The sequence below is a fragment of the Anomaloglossus baeobatrachus genome, chromosome 2, assembly GCF_048569485.1.
Source record: "Anomaloglossus baeobatrachus isolate aAnoBae1 chromosome 2, aAnoBae1.hap1, whole genome shotgun sequence".
In the NCBI taxonomy this organism is placed as follows: domain Eukaryota; kingdom Metazoa; phylum Chordata; class Amphibia; order Anura; family Aromobatidae; genus Anomaloglossus; species Anomaloglossus baeobatrachus.
Window position 1 is genome coordinate 487,740,313 of NC_134354.1, and position 24,658 is coordinate 487,764,970.

The 24,658-nt window shown below is 41.9% G+C and overlaps 1 protein-coding gene across 1 annotated transcript in view; it reads left to right on the forward strand.

Annotated features, from left to right (window-relative positions):
- Positions 1 to 24,658, forward strand: part of ST6GAL2 (ST6 beta-galactoside alpha-2,6-sialyltransferase 2) — a 233,829-nt gene that overhangs the window by 87,643 nt on the left and 121,528 nt on the right. Inside the window, exon 2 of the mRNA XM_075336454.1 lies at positions 1,360 to 1,439. The gene's annotated coding sequence lies outside the window, so the exon portion shown is untranslated. The remainder of the gene's footprint in view (positions 1 to 1,359; positions 1,440 to 24,658) is intronic.

The window sequence follows — 24,658 nt, forward strand, 5'->3', positions numbered from 1 at the left end:
CTAGCATGACGTCATAGCCATGTGACCAGTCTGTAGCCAATGATATAATAGACACGTGACTGGTCACATGCTTTTTTTGACGTCACGGAAGGTCCTATCATCAGTGCTGGTTACCGGGACGACGCAGCGATTATCGGAAGGAAAAGCAGCGGGAGACAGAATGCAGGACGCGTCGCGGGGACCTGTAAGTGTAATGGCAATGTTTATTAACTGTATGTGTACATTTATAATGTGTTTTTATGTGTTTGTGTTTTCCTGCCATTGGTTTCAATGGGGCTCGAGAGGTTCGTCGAACGGTTCGTCGAGCCGAACTCAAACGGGGCCTCCGTTCGACAAACCAAACCGAACTCGAGCCTTCAGAGGCTTGCTCATCTCTAATTGTAAGGCCCCTTTGACATTGCGTTTGACGCAACACATTAAGATTTCAGTGACAGTAAGATTTCTGACACAAATATAAGAAAAGATCTTCCTCCTTCAATAAATTTGACTGCTTGTATTACTTATTGAGACAGAAAGCATTTTATTGGCATCTACCAAGTCTACATTTATCATTTAGACTGCTAGAGTTTTGATTTATTATATATTGCACTATTATAGACAGCTTGGTATGTCAAACTTCTTTAGTGTAGCTTACCGCAGGGCTAAACAAATCCTGAGAATCAGGTAGCCAATGTGGCTACAAATTTGTCACTGATGACTTAACTTTCTTATTCATACTTAATGAACATCCAGTGTATTCAGCCATAATGGTTTGTTCGTGAAGACATAATTTTTATGATGTTACCTAGTTTTCTTTTGGCACTGGTATAGAATACACCACTCACCACTGTAATCTATTCTGTAGCTTTTAGTCCATATGTTTGATCATAAAACACATAAGAACACATTGATATGGTTTATTGTGCTCTTTGGGATGGTTTTATGCAGGATCATTTCTAAAGCTAACACTTAAGTTATAGCCTCTTCCAAGGGAAAATAAACCTACCCTTCTCCCATAAACACCAAGCCAATACGGACGTTTTTATGGAGTGGAACAAAATAAATTCCTTGTTCGCGCATAATTATCAGTCCACCACTACACACATACGTAATAAAGTGTGTACATCAATAAAATTAGTCTCCCGTGATCACTTCATAACTGCAGATTTGAGGGGCGAGGAGTTTTCAGTCTACTTTAATCTATTTTACATGGAATGTAGTCCTTTAGTTAAAATGCATAGATATACTATAAGTATATATAAAATATATAGAGCTATATGCATCCAAAAGAGATTGGTAACCTAAACAGTAAGCCATGCAAACACTTCATTACGTGATATGTATATAAATATATATGTAATATGTTGTTTTCTTTCTTAGGAATACTTTATGAACGGAAGACATAGGAAACTACAAGGTTAACGGAGAAGGAAGGGATAAACTGATATAACGGGACACAAGTAAGCCATTTTTACTCTTTGTTATTTCACAAGTGTAAGATTAAAAGACATGATCAGAGTGAAGAACATAACAGGGCAAGGTTATTTATTAGTGTAAATATAGTTCTATACATCACAATGTCTTATCTGCTGTTTGTGTGTTTCTTGTTATCTTTTTACTTTACAAGCTCACAGATTTACCCACAGACTGATTATAAAACTTATAACTAGAGATGAGCAGATCTGTAGAAGTTCGGTTCGGCGGGTTCAGCCGGACTTTAGATAAGGTTCATGTTTGGGATTGGAATTGACCTCAACCCCAACGGCGTCTCTGATTGGCAGTTGGGATGTCCACCCACATACAGCTAGCCATAAACATAACACTTCCGGGGGCAGGTGAGCAGGGTTTTCCATTTTTTTTTTTTTTGGTGCACACTACATCTGTTGTTACCCCAGTGCGAGCCATTTAAACACTGCAAGCAGCTTGCACTGGGCTGAGCACCGAGTTACAGCGATGCTCGCGGAAGTGGTATTTGTACGTAAAGCAGCCGAACTCTGAAATCTGTTTTTTTTGGGAAAAGTCTGTGTACGGTGCGAACACCGAAACTTGGGTCCACTCTTCTCTACTTATAACAAATGTATATTTATGCATGCTATTTCAGACATTTCACTATGTCAAACAATTCATTCTATTGCTTTGGTTAATTATATAGATGTGGTGATTTAGGCTTCTACTCAGTTTGATGCTTTGGGTGAGGTTTCATATGCACAAGTGTAAGTTTCATTTAACCCAGGAAATTAAAGCTTATCAAATGTCACTGAATTTCATTTTTACCTTGTGTTTGCACCATTCAGTAGTGTTGGAATAAAAGCTGAGCTCATTTAATTTCTTATTTAATATCCTTGGAAGATTGTTTGAACTCGGACTTTCAATCTTAGATTTAAATATTTATTTACATCGGTTTCTTGTAAAGTCTTTTTCTAAGACTTTATATTAATTTACTGAGACAAATACTACTTTACAGCAATGGGATGAGAACAATGTAGTCTTCCTACGCATTACAGTGGTTAGTGAACTGTTAGCTGCAATGTTTACAATACAACACCTATTATTTATCTTTCTGAACAATGAACTTATGTCTGATCCGTGAAGGATAAGAAAATCAGACAACAATATTCCTATTCATGTATGATGGGATTATATGTTCATATTTGTTTAGATTTAGAGAAGTGCTACAATGATCCTCATTGTCAAACAGGTAACAGAAACAGAGATAGATATGGTAACCACAGAGCCAGTTTACAATTACATTTTCGGGGCTGTCTTAGATTCTGTGGATAGGTGAAAACTCTGAATTTTAGTAACAACCCTTTTCAACATTAATTGCTGTTAAAAAGGGTTGTTACTAAAATTCAGAGTTTTCACCTATCCACAGAAAAAGCTCCATTGGAATGGAGCAGTGGCCATACATGTGCTCCACTGATCAATTAATTGTCTGCCAGGCAAAGCCAAAAGCTTATTCACATAATACAGCTATATATAAATACTTGTTTTTTTTATCCTCTAAATCTAATAGTAGATAATAATAATAGTAATATTTAGTAGATCTTTAATGAAGGAACATAGTAAAATTCTGAATAGCATAAAATCATCATTCTTGGCCATCATTTTTGATTTACTCTGCCGAGAACTATTACAGCCTATGCACACTAAGTGATCTATTCCAGATATCTCAGTGTGCATCCATTGCTTTGGCCTGCCTGTGTGAGCAGGCACTCAAACAACTGCCGATCAGTGAAGGTTTACCAATTGGTGGTCGTATCGGTCTGTTTAAACAGACCCTTACTTTTTATTGAGAGTCAAGGAAATAATTAGGTGGGAGTATAGATGTTTTATGTTTGTTATGTGGGATACATATTTACCATATTTTTCGGACTATAAGATACACTTGACTATAAGATGCACGCAAGTTTGAAAATCAGAAAATAGATTAAAAAATATTAATATTAAAACTGCCCTGGTGAGGTAGAGCTGTAGAGTCGGTAATGTTGGTTGTCTACTGCTGTGCTCGTTTCTTGGTGTTCTAAGGTAGAAGAGGGGGGGCAGGGGTAATGATTTATTCCAAAATGGTAAAAGTATATTAGGAGGATTGTAACAAAAAAATAAAAGGCACTATATACTGTACGCAACAGTGACAGAACAGTACACATTATGGCACTCTCACACAAGCGGGAAAAACAGACGAGTGCAATGCGAAAAAATCTCGCATTGCACTCGGACCTATGTTAGTCAATGAGGGAGAGTAGTTGGTCAGCTTTTCTCGGCAAAAGTGCAACATGCTGTGATTTTCTGCGAGAGCCGTATCACTTGCACCCAGTCAAGTGAATGGGTGCGAGAGAAACATCGAACTGCACTTGGATGTTATCCCAGTGCAGTGCGATATATGCACAGGCTAACAAGGAAATAGTCAGTGAGGTCTCAGACAGCTGATCTTACTAACTGCGGACAGTAAAGGCCCAGTCACACTAAACAACTTACCAGCAATCCCAACAACGATACAACCTGATTGGGATCGCTGGTAAGTTGCTAGGAGGTCGCTGGTGAGATGTCACACTAAGCAACGCTCCAGCGATCCCACCAGCAACCTGACCTGGCAGGGATTGCTGGAGCGTCGCTACACGGGTTGTTGGTGAGCTGTCACACAGGCAGATCTCACCAGCAACCAGTGACCAGCCCCCAGCGCCGCGTGGAAGCGATGCTGCGCTTGGTAACTAAGGTAAATATCAGGTAACCAACCCGATATTTACCTTGGTTACCAGCGCACACCGCTTAACACTGGCTCCCTGCACACCCAGCCACAGTACACATCAGGTTAATTACCCGATGTGTACTCTGCTACGTGTGCAGGCAGCAGGAGCCGGCTTCTGCGGACGCTAGCAACCACGGTAAACATCGGGTAACCAAGAAGCCCTTACCTTGGTTACCCGATATTTACCTTCGTTACCAGCGTCCGCCGCTCTCACACTGCCAGTGCCGGTTCCCTGTTCCCTGCACTCCTAGCCACAGTACACATCGGGTTAATTACCCGATGTGTACTGTGGCTACGTGTGCAGAGAGCAGGGAGCAGGCACTGGCAGTGTGAAAGCGGCGGACGCTGGTAACGAAGGTAAATATCGGGTAACCAAGGTAAGGGCTTCTTGGTTACCCGATGTTTACCGTGGTTACCAGCGTCCGCAGAAGCTGGCTCCTGCTGCCTGCACATTTAGTTGTTGCTCTGTCGCTGTCACACACAACGATGTGTGCTTCACAGCGGGAGAGCAACAACTAAAAAATGGTCCAGGACATTCAGCAACAGCTAGCGACCTCACAGCAGGAGCCAGGTTGTTGCTGGATGTCACACACAGCAACATTGCTAGCAACATCGCTGCTACGTCACAAAAGTTGTTCCTTAGCAGCGATGTTGCTAGCGATGTTGCTTAGTGTGACGTGGCCTTAAGAAGCACATCAAATTTAGCAAGGTGTTATCTTGCTAAAAAGTGCGTCTTCTAGTCAGAAAAAAATGGAAATGACAACATCTTAATAATAAACAATGGTCTCTTGACATTGTCAGAATAAAAATGTATATCTTTATTTTACTCGCTGATTATTTGCTGGAGCTACTCTTCTACAGGGGACTGGTCGCCATTACTTTCTACAATATGAGACAGACACATTTTAATATATAATCATCAGCTCCTGCTGATTGGTGAGATAGTGACAAAAGGAAGACAACTTTCATGTCTCATGTGACAGCGACATCTGACACCACAAGAAAATGTGTTTTTCTCCAAAAGGACAAATTCCTTCCATGCTTCAGCCACTATCATTTCCTTTTGGTAATGAAAGATAATTGAGGTAGCGGGAGAAGAACAAGGGATATCTATATTTGTTTGTATATATATATATATATATATATATATCTATCTCTCATGTACACTACAGTTCACAAGTTTGGGGACACCCAGGCAATTTTGTCTTTTCCATGAAAAATCACACTCTTATTTATTAAATGAGTTGCATAATGAATAGAGAATATAGTCTAGGCATTGACTAGGTTAGAAATAATGATTTTTACTGGAAATAATAATTTTCTCCTTCAAACTTTGCTTTCGTCACAGAATGCTCTCTTTGAAGCACTTACAGCTTTGCAGACCTTTGGCATTCTAGCTGTTAATTTGCGGAGGTAATCTGCAGATATTTCTCCCCATGCTTCCAGAAGACCCTCCCACAAGTTGGATTGGCTTGATGGGCACTTTTTGCGTACCATACGGTCAAGCTGCTCCCACAACAGCTCAATAGGGTTGAGATCTGGTGACTGGGCTGGCCACTCCATTACAGATAGAATACCAGCTGCCTGCTTCTTCCCTAAATAGTTCATGCATAATTTGGAGGTGTGCTTTGGGTCATTGTCCTGTTGTAGGATGAAATTGGTCCAATCAAGCGCTGTCCACAGGTTATGGCATGGCGTTGCAAAATGCAGTGATAGCCTTCCTTATTCAAAATCCTTTTTACCTTGTACAAATCTCCCACATTACCAGCACCAAAGCAACCCCAGACCATTACATTACCTTCACTATGCTTGACGGATGGCGTCAGGCACTCTTCCAGCATCTTTTCAGTTGTTCTGCATCTCACAAATGTTCTTCTGTGTGATCCAAAAACCTCAAACTTTAATTCGTCTGTCCATAACACTTTTTTTCCAATCTTCCTATGTCCAATGTCTGTGTTCTTTTGCCCATATTACTCTTTTCCTTTTATTAGCCAGTCTCAGATATGGCTTTTTCTTTGCCACTCTGCCCTGAAGGCCAGCATCCCGGAGACGCCTCTTCACTGTAGACTTTGACACTGGCATTTTGCGGGTAATATTTAATGAAGCTGCCAGTTGAGGACCTGTGAGGTGTCGATTTCTCAAACTAGAGACTCTAATGTATTTGTCTTGTTGCTCAGTTTTGCAGCGGAGCCTCCCACTTCTGTTTCTAAAGCCGGTTTGTGCTCTCCTTTGAAGGGAGTAGTACACACCATTGTAGGAAATCTTCAGTTTCTTGGCAATTTCTCCCATGGAATATCCTTCATTTCTAAGACCAAGAATAAACTGTCAAGTTTCACATGAAAGTTCTCTTTTTCTGCCCATTTTGAGAGTTTAATGAAACCAACAAATGTAATGTTCCAGATTCTCAACTAGTTCAAAGGAAGGTCGGTTTGTAGCTTCTCTAATCAGCAAAACTGTTTTCAGCTGTGCTAACATACTTGCACAAGGGTTTTTAATGGATTTTTAAACATCCATTAGCCTTCTGACACAGTTAGAAAACACAATGTATCATTAGAACACTGGAGTGGTGGTTGTTGGAAATGGGCCTCTATACACCTATGTAGATATTGCATTCAAAACAAGACATTTGAAGCTAGAATAGTCATTTACCACATTAACAATGAATACAGTGTATTTCTGTTTAATTTCATGTTAGTTTCATTGAAAAAAAATGTGCTTTTCTTTCAAAAATAAGGAAATATCAAAGTGACCCTAAACTTTTGAACTGTAGTGTACATGTTAAGTTCATTCCACAATTTTATTTTTTTTTTGTTCTGGTTTTCTTATATCCTGCAATTTAGCAAAGCATATAGTCTATTTTGGTGTGTATAGCATATATAATTTATGGCCATCCCTCAGATCTTGTGGGGGCTTTTCTCTAAATATGCTTGTTCAGTTTTTTTCTAAATTCTATGAATGAAAACAGTGCTAAATGGTTATAATGCAGCATTTTTTGTCCTTTTATTAAATTGGATAGTTTTAGGGTGTATTAGGCCTCCTTCACACATCCTTGTCTCCAGTACGTGTGATGTCCATTTTCACACGGACACACGTAGACCCATTAAAATCAATGGGTCTGTGGACATGGTATGGGCGGCACGGTGCCTCATTGGTTAGCATTGCAGTCTTGTAGCGCTGGGGTCCTGGGTTCAATTCTCACCAAGGACACCATCTGCAAGGAGTTTGTATGTTCTGCCTGTGTCTGCGTGGGTTTCCTCCAGCTACCCTGGTTTCCTCCCACACTCCAAAAACATACAAATAGGGAATTTAGATTGTGAGCCCCAATGGAGACAGTGATGGTAATGTGTGTAAAGCGCTGTGGAATTAACAGTGCTATATAAATGAATAAATATTATTATATGGACCGTGTGTCCATGTGGAGCACACACGTGTCTATGTGCTCCACACGACGACATGTCCGTTTTCTGTCAGCAGCACGGGTGTCACATGGACTACACATTGATGTGATCCGTGTGTCGTCAGTGTGACATGTACCACAGAAAACAGAAGTCACATAAAAATAATGAATTTTTATGTTTACCTGTCTCTGGTGCTGCTGTCTCTGTCTATGCTATTGCTTCCAGGCCCGCTCATTAAGCTCATGCACATTCACTGCACCCAGTACGGACCTAAAAGTAAGAGCAGCACTGGGGACAGGTAAGTATACTCAAACTGTCTGTGTGCTATCAGGATGTCACACGGATATCACAGGGACAGCACACATAAAACACACGCAGACACACGCATACACATAAGAACCTTCACCACGGGCTGTGCAAAATGTTTTTGTTTGTACTTACGTGGGAAGTAGGCCTTACACAGATTTTCCTTTGGATTTGTGCCAGCTTTTACTCTTATGTATTAGAAAGAGTCAAATTCACAATAAGAGTCTGCAGGATGTATGAAAAAATGTCATTTGGAAATTTGCAGCATTTACATACATATTTTTTTCTGCAACCATCTAGTATATTGCACCATGTCTGACTGAGGCCTTTTACTTTACAAGGTTGAAATTAATCTAGGGCTTTGACATTATTTTGAAGGAGCGTAAACGTGTATTTTTGTGTGGAATTCGGGACATTTTTTGACAGTATAGATCTACTTGAATGACCTTCATTGAAAAATACAAGCTACAAAATGTGTTCCTGAAAGAGAAGCAAATAGGTGCACCATGCTGTTATTTAGCTGTTATCCACACACTGGTACCAGAATGGGATGGCTGTGAAGCTCTTAAAGGGGTTATCCAGCCAAATATTTATTTTAAAACGAATTCAGCATTATCTAAAGTAATGAAACTATACTCTTCTTAAGGCCCAGTCACACACAACGACTTACCAGCGATCCCGAAAACGAGGCGATCACACAGTGTGTCACACAGTGTCAAACACAGCGATGTGTCCTGCCCAGCAGGACATCACCTTTGAAGAAAATGGCCTGGATCATTCTGCAACGACTAGAGATCTCACAGCAGGGGCCTGATCGCTGGTAGGTGTCTCACATAACGAGATTGCTGGCGAGATCGCTGCTACGTCACAGAAACCGTGACTCAGCTGCGATCTCGTTAGCGATCTCGTTATGTGTGACGGTACCTTTACTGATCCATGCACTTAGGGGTGCTTCACACACAGCGAGATCGCTACTGAGATCGCTGCTGAGTCACGGTTTTTGTGACCTCATTAGCGATCTCGCTGTGTGTGACACTGAGCAGCGATCTGGCCCCTGCTGTGAGATCGCTGCTCGTTACACACAGCCCTGGTTCGTTTTTTTATTGTTACTCTCCCGCTGATAAGCACACATCGCTGTGTGTGACAGCGAGAGAGCAACAATCCTGAATGTCCAGGGAGCAGGAGCCGGCGTCTGACAGCCTGCGGTAAGCTGTAACCAAGGTAAACATCGGGTAACCAAGGTGGTTACCCGATATTTACCTTCGTTACCAGCCTCCGCAGCTCTCACGCTGCCAGTCCCGGCTCCTGCTCCCTGCACACACAGCTATGTGGTGTGCGCTGGTAACTAATGTAAACATCGGGTAACCATACCCGATGTTTACCTTAGTTACCAGTGTCCGCAGCTTCCAGACGCCGGCTCCGAGAAGCGCAGCTTCGCTTGCACGTCGCTGCTGGCTGGGGGCTGGTCACTGGTCGCTGGTGAGATCTGCCTGTTTGACAGCTCACCAGCGACCATGTAGCGATGCAGCAGCGATCCTGACCAGGTCAGATCGCTGGTCGGATCGCTGCAGCATCGCTAAAGTGTGAAGGCACCCTAACTGATCCATCAGTGATGTCCCCATATCAGACATTTGACCTTAGTCACTGCAAAAGGACAGCAATTGACTGCAATGGTCCAAGTCTGGGTGCTCCCCAGGTACATCACATATTATAGGTTCTAGAAATAATCAAGTACTTTTTTAAGTGAACACATGCTTGAGGAAGGGAATGATGGTTTAAGGAATATTAATACGTATTTTTTTCCCTTGCAAAATATTTTATGCCATGATTCAAATAATCTTGGAAATTTTGTCCTTGGTAGAAATGTACATAACAGGTTGTGCATGATTTTAGTAGCATAGAAAGAATAGGTTATGCAGTATGGGATCTGTTTTAAGAAGTTTAAAGGGAATCTATCACCACATTTGATGTATATAAAGTATTAATGTGGGCATACATGTTATAGAATGTTGAAAAAAGTCCCACCTGTCTGCCTCATTTCAGATGCACTGTTGTGGATAAATCATCTTTTATCATTTTATGTAAATGAGACCTTCCAGGCTGTGGATAGGACTTTGTCCTGAAGATAGCGCTGTCTCCTCATATCAATATCATATGCATCACCTGACATCATCGTCTCTCTGATCCTGTGATGTTGGGTGCTTGTCAATAAATGTTATGCTTGCTGTTGCTTCTGTGAAAGAAGACGTTGTCAGGGGTGGAGATAGAAGCAGTTAGTAATAGCAGAGACGCCCCACCCTCCGTGACGATTTATTTGACAGCGGTGCAAGAAGATGTGGGTCGGCACTGGTGTCACTCGCTACTTATAACTGTACCCTCTGCCAACATCTTTCACAGAACCAATGGTTGTGGCAGAAATAGGAGTAGAGTGTGAGTGTTGCCAGCAATCATATCCCACAGTATCAATCAACATGGATCCAGGACATCTTCAGATGGGTCCACAATGCAAGACATCCTGGTGACATCCTGTTGTAGGAGGGGAAATAGATGCTGAGGGGAGTAAGTGCAGCCCCAGCCTCCTGTAATGTCAAATTTGAGACACCTCTCAAATAAAATGTCACAGGAAGTGCAGTAAAAAACACATTTATGGAATATTCTAGATAGGGAGAAATGTAGGATATTATGGTTAGGATATAAGGATATGTGGCGCCCCTGACCTGGTCAGGCACCACTGAGTACTGCACCCATGCTGGGGACAGTACAACACAGGTAATCCAGAAGGCTGACCGGGGTGTGGTACACAGGCGCATAGTGATCAGGTCTCACACATGTACCTATGAGAGGACCCCTGGGGATCCCAGGAGGGGGAAAAGCCTTCACCTTCACTGGAATAGTGGAGGGGGCCAAAAGCCTCCATCTCCTCTCAAGGGGTGTGGTAAGAGAATCTGGTTGCTAGGTGGCGTAGGCAGGCACAAAAGGGAAAAGAGAAGGAGGAGTAAACAGTCTAGAGTCTGCAGCAGAGTGTGGAGGAGTGAGGAGCAGGAAAGTGAAGCTCAGACAGGAGCAGCAGTGAAGGTCCCAGATGTGAGCCGGTTCAGAGCAGAGTCCAGGGAGCTCCGAGGAGAGCTGACCCCTTCCCCTGGGCTGCTGTAGTCTGACAGCGTCCGCGCAGTGGCTACCGACGGGGGAGAACGGTCAACTAGGAGTGCTACCCGAAATCCATCTTCAGCTAGAGAAAGAGCAACGGAGTGGGAAGTAAGGAGACTGCTAGAGAGTACCAGGCCCAAACGGGCGGCAGATCCCGAAGCGGAGATAGATCCAGCTTTCTTTTGCTAAACCTGCCGGTGTGGGGCTCTCAAAGCCCACGCCACAACACCACAAAAGCCGCAGCCACGTAGCCACAGTTAGGGCCCATAGGTCACAGGAGGCAAGCAGCTGGAGTGGCCTGGTCCAGGCGACAAGCAAACGGCAACTGAAGGGGAGTGAGGCTTCAGCAACTTCCCTGGGTGACCCCCATAGGGACTAAAAGTCGGGGTTACCCCAAACCACCAAGGGCTAAGGAAGGCGAGTTAGTAGTCACCCTCACAAGTCAGCCTGAAGGACACCTGGTTCCCACTTGGTTCATCCCAGCTACGCCCGGGTCACTCACCCTGCCATCAACTGTGAGTAAAAACCCTGAAAGACATCCTGCCTGTGTTGAGTCATTCTGCGCCTTGTAGTTCTACACATCTACACAGGGCCCTGGGGCTTGCCTCACTCTCAGGAGGCTACTACAACTGGCTGCACCCACCATCAGCCCCAGGCATCCCTTAACCTGCAGTGGCGGTCCCCACTGACCGCAAATCTGAGAGTGGCGTCACGACAAACTACAAAGAAGGTTTCCTACCTGTGACCAGACAGATCCATCTACGTGGAGTCCCTGAAGGTAATGCACCGACACAGCGTTTGCGGGGCTCCACAGATAGATATTGAAAATACAGTCTCTACATACACACAGCCAGCAACAATATTCTGAGAAGGCAGTGACAGAATTTAGCTTTGTTATTTCATCCTTTGCAAAGGAAGCTTTTTTACTTCGCGTTTTATATGACTGCATTCAGAATGAAGTCATTCGCACAGATCTCTGGGACTTACATGCTGCACACTCTCCACACAGTGATATCTCCTAGGTCAGAAGCAGGAATTCTTGCACAGTTGTCAAAATAGTGAGACAGTGGGGAGCCCCGCTTCAGATTCCTCAGGCTGCCTTTCATAAAAGCCCAGCGGTTTCATCTCCAAAGTTTAAAGGATTTTTTAATATTTTACTAATTATATATTTTGTCTCTCATTACCTCATTGAATTTTCTAGGAGGTGATTGGTCAACTTCAAACATTGGTCGTAGAATAACACATCAATGACCGGTGGTGGTGCTGACATAATGGAATCTCTGGATTGGGATAGTGAACATTCAGATACTGATGTTCTATCCTAATTATCCTCCATCAATGAGTATACATGCATTCTTAAAAGGGAGAGGAGAAGAAGCAGCTGCCCAAACCTCTGGTGATGGTTAAACCCCCACTTTCTACTTGGCAATACTGAAAAATAATACTCTACAAAAAGCTATTTAACAATGAACGCTTTCAAGAACTCAGACATATTTGTGGCTGTGCATTTAAGCTTTTAGTAGCTGTAATCAGAAGGCTCAGCATAGTATTCTGACAGAGCGTGGCGCTTAATAACTGATGTGTTGCCCATTTATAAATAACTTTTGCAAACAATCAATAGCTATTGAGGTTTACCTGACAGAACAATTTCATGGCATCTTGTAGAAACTCCACTGTTTGTTTTTATTCAACCACTTTATGAATAATAAAAGAGGCAGCAAACATTCCACATGTCTCATACATTACGTTGTCGGACAGCTTTGGCAGCTGCAGCGCTCCCTAATTGACCACAGTTTTGTAATTTTGCTGGCCATACTTTTATTCAAATACATTTCCAGAAACATTGGCAGCATTATACCAGATGGCTGGAGATATGTCCTTTTATGAACTGCGTCTATGCCTTTCTGTAAATTGGTATACAATTATTTTAAAACGCCCCCCAATCCAGTCTTTTCGGATTTCTGCAGGGCAAATATTCAAGATGGGCATTTTATAAACAGCAATGTCTGACCTACTTTTAGTAGTAAAGCAAGTGCAGCAAAAACATTTGGAATGAGAATTTGTTACATTGGTTTGCGGAAATTATTTATCATTCTATGCTTCAGAGTTTTGTCATTTTTATCAGTCAGGTTTTCAGCTTGAAGAGTTCATTTGATGACATAGACCGTATTGATGTCATAATTGGAAGTCCCCTGTTCAGGACAATTCATTAAGGCCCAGTGCCCACGCTGTGTAGTTTTGACCCATATTTTCAGAAATCTGCAGCAAAATCTGCATGTTCATTGTGGAGCCAGCAAAGTCTATGAGAATTCAGAAGTGCTGTGCCCACGTTGCTTATTTTTCCCTTGCGTATTTGGTGCAGATTTGGTGCAGAAAAAAATAAATCTGCACCAAATACGCAAGGGAAAAATACTCAACGTGGGCACAGCACTTCTGAATTCTCATAGACTTTGCTGGCTTCACAATGGACATGCAAGTTTTGCTGCAGATTTCTGAAAATACGCGTCAAAATATGCAGCATGGGCACAGGGCCTAAGCCTGAGCAGAGAGGTGATCACAAACAGAACATTTGATTCTAACTGCCCTGATAGCAGCAAGATGTAGCCTTGTGTAATTCCCATGTAAATGAATGGGCAACCATTCAATACCAGGTGAAGCCAGGTTCACAACAGCAGTGCCGACCTCCACTAATAGACTGACACCCCTACTTTGACACCCATGTGTTGTAATAAAGTATAACGATAGCGAATAAGGCAATACTTTCCCTTAGGCCTCTGCCACACTTACGTGACAAAACGTAACGTTTTTTGTCACGTACGTGTTAAAGGGGTGGTTTGTTCCCCGTGTGCCGTTTTTGTGGCACGTACATGTTCTCCGTGTGTTATATGTAATAACACACGGAGAGCGGAAAGTCCTGCCTACCTGCATCATCCGGCGCTGTCTGTGGTGCTGAATGACAGCGTCCGGCCAAAGCCACGCCCCGCTAACGCTGCTTCCCGTCCCCAGTGAAGGAGAAGCGTTGTTCAAATTCACTGGGGGACAGATGCAGGTGACAGCCGCGGCAGAGACTGCAGGTATGGTGGAGGTGAATATGTGTTTTTATTATTTTTACACTGACACGTGTGTTTCTCCGGTGCGTGTCACGTGGGCCCGCATCCACACTACATCCGTGTGGTACGGGCCGTGTGACCCCCATGCTGCTGGAGCAACACGGACATGTCAGCGGTTTTAAAAAACGGACACACGTAAGTATGGAACGGACACACGTTCCGTTCCTGAATACTTACGTGTGTCCAAAACAATAACAATACATAGGACCATGTGGGCCCGTGTCTCCGGTACATGAAAAAAAGGCACACACGTACCGGAGGCACGGATGTGTGTCGCAGGCCTTAAGAAATATTTTAAAGCAGAACTGTTACCAAATTTCACAATATAAGCTGTTACATTATTAATTTGATATCTTAGAACTGATGAGGCCAGGGAACTTACTTTGAAAATCCAAGTCACAGTTACTGTATTATTCTGATATTAATACCATTTGAGGATCTTATGAGTCCAAAGAAAGATTGAGAAATTTTATGAGTCCAAGTGTATTCAGTCTCCACCCACCTACCATGACTGAAAGTTGCAGCTTGTACTGAGCAGTATGAGATTTCAGCCACAGCAGGGAGGAGACACACTGATGAGTTATCAGTTTGGCTAAGAAGGGGGTGAGTAAAGGCCCCTTTACACACTGAGACTTTCTAGCGATCCCACCAGCGATCCCAACCTGGCCGGGATCGCTACAAAGTCTCTGGTGAGCTGTCAAACAGGCAAACCTGGCCAACGACGCAACAGCGATCCGGACCTGCAGAACGACCTAGCTAGTCTTTGGGGACGTTGTAAAGCAGCTTTTTGAAAGGGAAGTCGCTAACAAAGTCGCTGTAAAGTCCTTTTACACACTGAGACTTTGCTGCACAGCGGGAAACAAAGGACCAAAGAATGGTCCTGAACGATTTGTAGCAATCAGCAACTTCACAGCAGGGGCCAGGTCGCTGATGTGTTTCACACTGCAATGTTGCTGGGGAGGTCGCTATTACGTCACAAAACCGGTGACGTTACAGCGATGTCGTTTGCGATGTTGCAGTGTGTAAAGCCACCTTTTAGGTTTAACTTTTTAAATGGATTATATAACCTCTCTGAAATGGATTTTCAAAGCATAAACAGTGCTCATCATAAATGAGTACACCCCTTTGAAAAGTAATATTTTAATCAATATCTTACTGAACGCAAGAAACATTTCTACAATTTTGACAAGAATGAGTTTCATAGAACATTTTTTACCTATAATATGAAAGTAAGGTTAATAATAATGTAACTTCCATTTTACTCAAATTAATTGATGCAAAAATGAATATACACAACATCAAAAAATACTACATCTAGTATTTTGTATGAGCTCTTTGATTTTTAGAACAGCAGCCGGTGATACCGTATTTTTCGGACTATAAGACGCACCTGACCATAAGACGCAACCTGGTTTTAGAGGAGGAAAATAGGAAAATAATATTTTTAAGCATAAAATGTGGTCATGACACACTGTTATGGGGCAAGGATCTGCTGCTGACACTACAGTATATGTCCCTCATCCTGGTATAGCCCACATCCTGCTATAGACCGTCATTCTGGCATATGGCCGCATCCTGCTATATACTGGCATATGGCCGCATCCTGCTATATATCCCATCCTGGCATATGGCCGCATCCTGCTATATATCCCATCCTGGCATATGGCCCTATCCTGCTATATAACCCATCTTGGCATATGGCCCCATCCTGCTATATACCCCCATCCTGCTATGTACCCCCATCCTACTCATATACCCCCATCCTGCTCATATACTCCCCATCCTGCTATATACCTCCATCCTGCTATATACCCCCACTCTGCTATATACCCCCATCCTGCTCATATACCCCCATCCTGCTCATAATATACCCACATCCTGCTCATAATATACCCCCATCCTGCTCATATACCCCCATCCTGCTCATATACTCCCATTCTGCTATATACCCCCATCCTGCTCATATACCCCCATCCTGCTCATATACCCCCATCCTGCTCATATACCCCCATCCTGCACATATACCCCCATCCTGCTCATAATATACCCCCATCCTGCTCATAATATACCCCCATCCTGCTATATGCCTTCATCCTGCTATACACCCCCATCCTAGTATACGGCCCGCATCCTGTGGCACATGAAAAAAAATAAACGTTCATACTCACCTCACTCCCTGCAGCATCGCTCCTCCTCCCGTCTGTGTCAGCAGCAGTGCTGCTGCAGTGTGTAGCCGGCCATAATCCCTGCAGCATCGCGATGTTCTCCTGTCAGTGCCGGCGGCTGCGTGTTGACACGTGCGCATAGTGATGACGTCATCGCTGTGCGCACCGCTAGTCTCCACCCAGCCGCCACCGGCACACACAGGAGGACATCATGGTGCTGCAGGGATCGTGGCCGGTGAATATACTGATTCACTGCACCCCGCGTTGATGATGATGATGCGCGGGGGGCAGTGAATACAGCCGCACATGATCACTCCACGCTGTAGTTGCCAGGGGTAATCATGCAGGCAGGCTGTTTAATATGCGTGCATTCCCCGCCCATAACCCCGCCCACGTATCAGCGCCAGCTTCAGTGCTGAGAGATGATGGGCGGGATGATGGGCGTGCATATTAAATGAGTGGGTCCACATGGTAACGGCAAGCACTGCTAAAGCTTGCTCGTGCCGCCGATGACCCGCTCCACCGCAGCAACCTCTTTTTCCGCAGCCCTACATTCAGACTCTAAGACACACCCCTCACTTTCCCCCAACATTTAGGGGAAAAAAGTGTGTCTTATAGTCCGAAAAATACGGTAGTAAAATATTCTCTTTCAATATAAAGCAGTACTTAAGTGAATTCATGATACTAACAATGAAAAGTAGTTCCCAACACTAACAGCGGCACTCATGCAGCCTCACATAAGGACACTGCCACCAACATGAATTCACATTTACACTGCCCTATATTGAAAGGGAAGATGTTATCATCACTCTATGCCCTTGGTAGACGTTCACATTTCCAACATGACAATGTTCCAGACACATCTGTTGCAGTTCTGGAGAACAACAGGTTGAAGGTGAGTCACTCACCAAATCTGTCTCCTGATCTCAACCTAATCAAACACTTATGGATTATTCTGAAGAGACAAGTTGAGCCTCATCCTGCATCCAGGCTCCAAAAGAGCTCATTCTTGAAGAATGGAAAAATATAGATGATGCAATATGTCGCCAACTTGTTCATTCCATGGCTAGAGGACTTGGTGTTGCCCTTAAAAATAATAGAGATCATACAAAAAACAGATGTATCAGTTTTTGATGTGGTGTGTATTCATTTTTGCATCAACTAATTTGAGTAAAACAGATTTTATAACAAAAGTTATATTAATCACCTTATTTTCATGTTACGGGTTAAAAAATGTTCTATGGAACTCGGTCAAATCAATATTATTTTAAATTGTTCTTGTGTTCAGTGAGATATTGATTAAAATCTTACTTTTCACATGGGTGTACTCATTTATGCTGAGCACTGTATACTTGTCTCATCAGGTCTAAGTGATCTATTTAATAATGTATGCAGTCGGCATTGTGAAGTCTAGTGACAGATCACGTGAACATACTGGGACACATTTACTTAAGACTGTTGGTCTATTGCGAGTCTTAACCCATAGAGTGCGGGTTAAAATGTGCCATATTTATAAAGAGGCACAAGAGTGCTACAAATGGAAATCTCCAGTTTTGGGCTGGTGTAGATTTCTGCTAGAATTTCTGGACGTTTCTGGTGTATATGATAGTTACATCATTTGGTCATAGATGTCCTTGCATCTCCTATTAAGCATCCTACAGAATAGTGAGCAGACTGCTGGAAATTGCCAAAAATCATACATTTTTATTCAGACCACATTTGCGCAAAAATATCAAACTTTATGATGCTACATCTGTGGTGCATGGCCATTTATAAATATGTCATATATAAAAATATTTTTTTTTTTAGATACTTGAATTACCGTATGTTTTTCTCATCCTCTTGGCAATACCGACTTTCTACTACATGACCCATTTTTTGCTTCACCTGATTGACTTATTGTGTATTAATTAAAGGGGAGGAGAGTTATATTTTTTTCTGCACTTATGCATTGATGATCCACAAGCTGCTGGTAGAGGACAGGAACCTTGTCAGGATCTGTCAAAAAAAGGAGAAAGATATATTCTAAATTCTACCACAATATTATTAATTATGACGCTACACTACTTGGTTCAAATGGGTGTGTAGTATATAATTGAAAGTTTATACAATTTCAATTATATACTACACACCCATTTGAACCAAGAAGTGTAGCGTCATAATTAATAATTGCGTGGTAGAATTTAGTATATAACTTTCTTTTTATCCCAACTAAATGTTAAAGTTTAACAAGTGTTGCAAAATTTTATTTCCTGATCTGACATTTACTAAAGCCACTTTCCTCCAATCCTGAATAATGCATACCTTTGTCATGTTGAAGTACATTACCCTACTCAGCTTTTCTTGAGGAATGTGTATGTCTCTGAGATTCCTAGCATACTATAGAAAAAATGTGGCACTTATGTAGGGGGTGGTGCACAAGTGGGATCCAAATCCATAATACAGCTTCATTGCTTGCAATCTATAAACAAAGACGTTTCGGTCACATAGACCTTCATCAGTAGGGAGTCCCCCCAGCACCTTATTGTCTGTATAGGGTCCACCATCATTCACTGTTAAAGGGAATCTGTTACCCTTTTGTGTTTTTTTTTGTTATTAATATGGGCAAGCAGGTAGCATAGAGGTGAAATTAGCTATACCTGTATACCTCCTGGATGAGGGGTCATTTTGGGAAAAAAACTCTTATATATCTTCTATCTTTCGAGCTATGAGGCGTATGCTGCCTGGAAGATAAGCCTGCCTCCAGTCTTCATAATACATGATTTTTCCTCCCTTTCTCTTTACAATGCCTGTGATGATAGGTGCACGGCTGGACATTCCGCGCTTGTGCATTCTGCTTGCTATCTCTGCCTTGCACTGTGAAGCAACAGTGAAACCCTGGCACCTGCACAAATCAAAATTGAAGACTGTGCCTGTCCGTGGGCATTATGCTGTGCGCAGGCGCCACAAACTCACTGCGACTTTACAGTGCAAGGGAGAGACAGCAGGCAGAATGCACATGCACAGGCATGGGATTTCTGCCTGCACATCGGACATCACAGGATCACTAAAGAAAAGGGGAGGAAGAATCCTGTATAATGAAGACAGGAGGTAGTCTAAGTTACTAAGGTGGAGGCATTATTTTTCAGACCTCATATATGATATACAGTATGTACACACTAATATATACTACATGCATACTCATATATTATTCACTATTTACTACATATACACTGATGTACACAATGAACAGTATACATGTTACAGACACTAACGCTGGTCTGCTTTCCATTTGTGCTCAGTCCCAAATTCCTCTAGTGATGATATGAGAGGGGGGCATAGGAAGCATATGGTGCATACAAAGCATTTTCTTTTAATCCTCTATGCTAATGCTATTGGACCGTACTGCAACCCACAAAAGTGTCGGCAGCCACAAATTTTTCACATGTTCAGTGAGAAGCAGCATCAATCTGTGACACTGCACCCCCACTGGACACAATTATTATAATTTCTCTTCGACAGAAGAGACATAATTATAGAAGCTTTCCAATGCAGCACCTTATGTGCCGCGGTTGGGTTCGACACATAGAGTAGGCGAACTATTCAGGAACGATCCAGGTGGCCCATCAGCGGCTAACCGGGCCTGTATTTCAGACTAGAAATACCACACAACATTTTGAGTTAAGTGTTTATCCCTCTTAAGACTCATCTTCTTGCTTGGAAAACACATAATATCTTATTACTTTATGCGCTTTATTCTCTTTATAAAGTAGTCATACGTTGAGGCACACATCATCACTGAAAAGCTCCATGTGCTTTGAAATCTCAGCAGTGTTGGCTCCTTTCCAATTGTCTGTAAATTGAGTCTTTTCTATAAAAACCGAATGCTGACAGCAAAGTCAGAAATATTTCTTTGTAGAGCTCTCTATTGACCTGTTCACCTTTATCATCCACTTCTCCAACCATACATTCCTATGTTCTGCTTTTGATGTTAGAAGAATACGTGACTTTTGTATTCTCCTCCATTATTCATATTGTCTGGGGGAAATATATACTTAAATAAGCATTTGGTAACTATTCTGGAGAGTTTAACGCTAACACTAAATTAATTTCTTATGGCACTGCTCAATAATACTACTGAACGCATCAGGTTTTAGGTTTTCAAAAACCTTACAGCTAACTGTTAATCCTGTTTATAATACGTCTCTCTTCCTTCACACTTCATAACTCTTTATTTATGGAAGTATAGAAAATAGGGGCTGTAAAGTATATGAGTAGTGAAGGAAAGTTGTCAATATCTGCTATCATATGGTGCCAAAACTAAACATATCACGGTTCCAGCTAAATGTAGGACAGAAGTTTCCCCCAGGGCATGTAGAGGATGGAAATGACCCTCAGCACCTCTATGTATGAATTGCTGCAGGAGAAAATACAGCTTTAGCTCTTAACCTGTTACTTAGCTATACCGCATGGTAATGTAAAAAAGAAAGTGTAATAATGCCCTTAGAGAATTAGACTTCACAAAACTGCAAAACTCTAAACACGAGAACAGATTAAAAAAAAACGAGATCTTTTCCACTATTCTTCTCAGTTGACTTGTGCCGTTGCTATTCGTTGCACACATTAAGGTGAAGGGGCACTTTCACTACGTCCAGTATAATTACCCAGACCCGACAGTACGGGACACGCAGGTCAGTGAAATCTGCAGGGATAGGACTGAAAGGGTTCATGTAAACACTCATCTGCTTTTTCCCTTTGTGTTTGTCATTTTATTTGCGGGTATAATTATGTGGTAGAAAAGGCTTTCTCTCTTTTCTGTCTGAATATGAATGACAATGAATTCCCCTTGGCCAGTTCAGACATCAGTAGGTCTCTCCAAATTTTGACAGCTTTGTTCAGATGTTCAAAGGATACATTACAATTATCTTAAAGGAAGGAGAATGCAGTGGACTGCCTGCTGTCAGATACAACAGCGCCCATACTCGCTGCCTCTGAGAACCTTTCAGTGAAATGATCTGAGAGAATACAGCTCTTTGTGCTTATCATTTGTGAACTACTTACCACTCACAGCCAGCATCCAGGTACCTGTGTGCTGCATATTTAAGTTGTATTTCTCACTAAATCTAAAGAATCGGGTGAAGAAAAATATAGTTTGTAGTTGGGTGGACTTGTCAAGGAAGAAGGAAAGCATAGTGATGTTGTTCCGGTTTCAGTCATCCATGAAAACTAAACTATGTTCAGAACGGAATAACCCAGCCTGACTACCGGGTCTCCTGACCTGAGCTAACTACCAGTACTTCATATATGCCTGTGAGGCAGCATGTTCAGAACAGGAGACCTGGTGGTTGGGCAGGGAATTCAGATCCAGGCACGGTCCGTGTTTCACTCATCCATGAGACACAAACTATGTTCAGAATGGATTAACCCAGCCTGACCACCGGGTCCCCTGACCTGAGCTAACTACTTCACATTTACCTATAAGGCAGCATGTTCAGAACAGGAGACCTGGTGGTTGGGCAGGGTATTCAGATCCATGCACGGTCCGTGTTTCACGGGCGTGAGAACCTGGCATAAGTGTAGACAAATCTATTAGCTAACTTATCTGTGCAATTAGAAATCATTTAATATATGGATGAAGTATGTATTCTAGAAGGTACATGTTGATGCTTTAGATAACACATTTTACCTCAAAGTAAAGTTATTTCCATCTCCGAGATCACATCCCAATATGTAGTAGATTTAATTATAATAATAATATTAGCAAATACTTCCAATCAGTAATGTAGTTTAGTTCTGCTGATATAGCTATGTATCTCACCTTATCTGCTAGGTGCTGCAGTTACTTATTAGTTTCTTGCATCACCACCCTCTGAGCATGTCCTGGATAATGGGTGATGGATGCTGTGGCTGACATTAGTGGCATAATGGCATGCTACTCCTCTCTCTGCCGCCACTCCATTGCTTGTGTAAAAGATGGAAGGTGATAGATGCAGTGAGTGACACCAGCACTGTGCACTACCTCTAACATTATACTTAAATTAATTATCATAAGGGGGCAGTGCTAGAAGTAGTGAGTGACACCAGTGTCAACCCCTTTAATTTAAGGGTGATCCTAGAGGCTGTGGGGTGGTGCTGGTGTCATCACTGCATTTAGCACCGCTCCCTGATGACATCTTTCACACAATCAATGGAAGTGGTGACAGAAAGAGGAGTAGCATGCCGCCATTCCACTAACCTCATTCATACCGTCAATCACCCGCCTTCCAGGATCCAGGACATCCTCAGAGGACAGCGATGCAAGAAAGTAGTAGCCCCCTGGTATCGTCCTGTTTCAGGAAGGGTGATGGACGCTGTGAGGAGTGATTGCAGCCCCAGCCTCCTGTGACATCACATTTGAGACTCCTCTCAAAGGAAACCTCACAGGAAATGCAGTACTAATAACACCTTTAGGGATTAGATAGGGAGAAGTGTAGGGATTTGTACAATTACAAAATTGGTTAGGGAGTATGGATAATTAGTTAGACAATACATTTTTGGTTGTCAGACCACCCCTTTAAATATTGAGGGTATTTAAAATTTAAAACTTTTCTTAAAATCATGTGTAGATTTCCAAATAGCATTACATTTAGAGAAACTCATTATCGTTAATTTATTTTCTTTAGCTTTACCTTTATTTTTGTAAGAATTCCAGTTCAAATAGTTCAGTGATCAGATCAAAATTTCAAGCAAGAGTTGCATTGCTACCAAGCATAGCCTTTGTCTTACATTTAAGTGCTTCTTTTATCATGTTTTGCTCCTTTATACCCTTCATAGTTCCTTATTTGTTCTTTTAACAATTGTTTGACCTTTTTTTTTTTCTAGTCAACACTCTCCCTTTTGACATTTGACATTTCCTTTTGTATTTCAGCAATCTGCCATCCTATTCTTTATTTCCTGTCTAGGATCAGTGTCCTCTTTAGGAATAGTATCTGCTCTTTGTCCTTACAGCTCCCTGAGCTTCGCATATTCTTTTCTGCAATACTTAACCTAGATTTTCTCAGCATTCCACGTATGATTCATACAGTCGCAAAAAAAGGACATTTACTCTTTGGAATTTCCATCATTTCTGTATTCATTAATAATACAATGTAATCTGATTGTTATTTAAGTCACGCTAACTAAACTAATCTCATAAAGACAGTTGACATGTTCATGACACATTAAGTACTAATCCATAGTCAATGACAAAAAGTAAGTGAACCCTTGAATTTAATAACCTTTTGGATTATTTACCCTTTAGCAGTAATCACCTACACCACGTTTTCTGTGACTGAAAATAAGATTTGAACATTAAAAGGGTTTCCCCAAGAACAAATTTCAATTTGAAGGTAATTTTAATCAATAGATCTTGGAATAATAATAATTTCCAGAACTGGATGTGTTTAAAAAAAATGTTACTGTGCTGAGATATTCTTATATATGTGTCCCTGCTATGTACTGTGTAATGGCTGTGTCTGACCATAAAGGGAGATGGTCTAATGATAGCACATCTCCTGCGCCGGAGAGGACACAAAACAGTATACAGACATTACAGCACAGAATCACAGCTGATTTTTGTTGTGAGGTAAAACATTTCCCCTATTTATTGATGGCTGTACGATATATGTCAAGCTTTTCTCCCCCCTCCATTCACCTTTTGTGCCTCCCCTATTTCCTCATAATTGTAAGCTTACGAGCAGGACCCTCACTCCTCTTGGTATCTGAATTTTTTTATTTTTTGTATTGTCTCAAACTGTCTGTATATGTCCCCTCTGAATTGTAAAGCGCTGCTGAATATGTTGGCGCTATATACATAAAAATATTATTATTCCCTGTGTGTTTTTAAAAAAATGTTTTACCTTGAAGTAAAAATGATTTGCAATCCTAAGCTGTGCTATCTGTATACTTTATTACTTCCTCCCCAGCTCAGGAGCTGTGGTATGATCAGACCATGTTCCTGTACGGTCAGACACGGCCATTACACAGTACATAGCAGGGGCACATATATAAGATTAACTCAGCACAGGGACATTTTTTTAAACATATCCAATTGTGGAAATTATTATTATTTCAAAAGGAAGTCTGATCTTGTTAAAATAAAATCCTATATGGTCCATTTGTTCCTGTTATTCTGTTTAGAGGAAATCTTTCACCAGATTTTTGCCAAATAATCTGAGAGCAGCATAATGCAGGGATAGAGAGCCCGATTTCAGCAATGGGTTATTTACTGGCCTGCTTGCTATAGGTTTTATAAAATTACCGTTTTATCAGCCGGAAATTTTCACTAGAAAACTGCTTGGCCTGCTG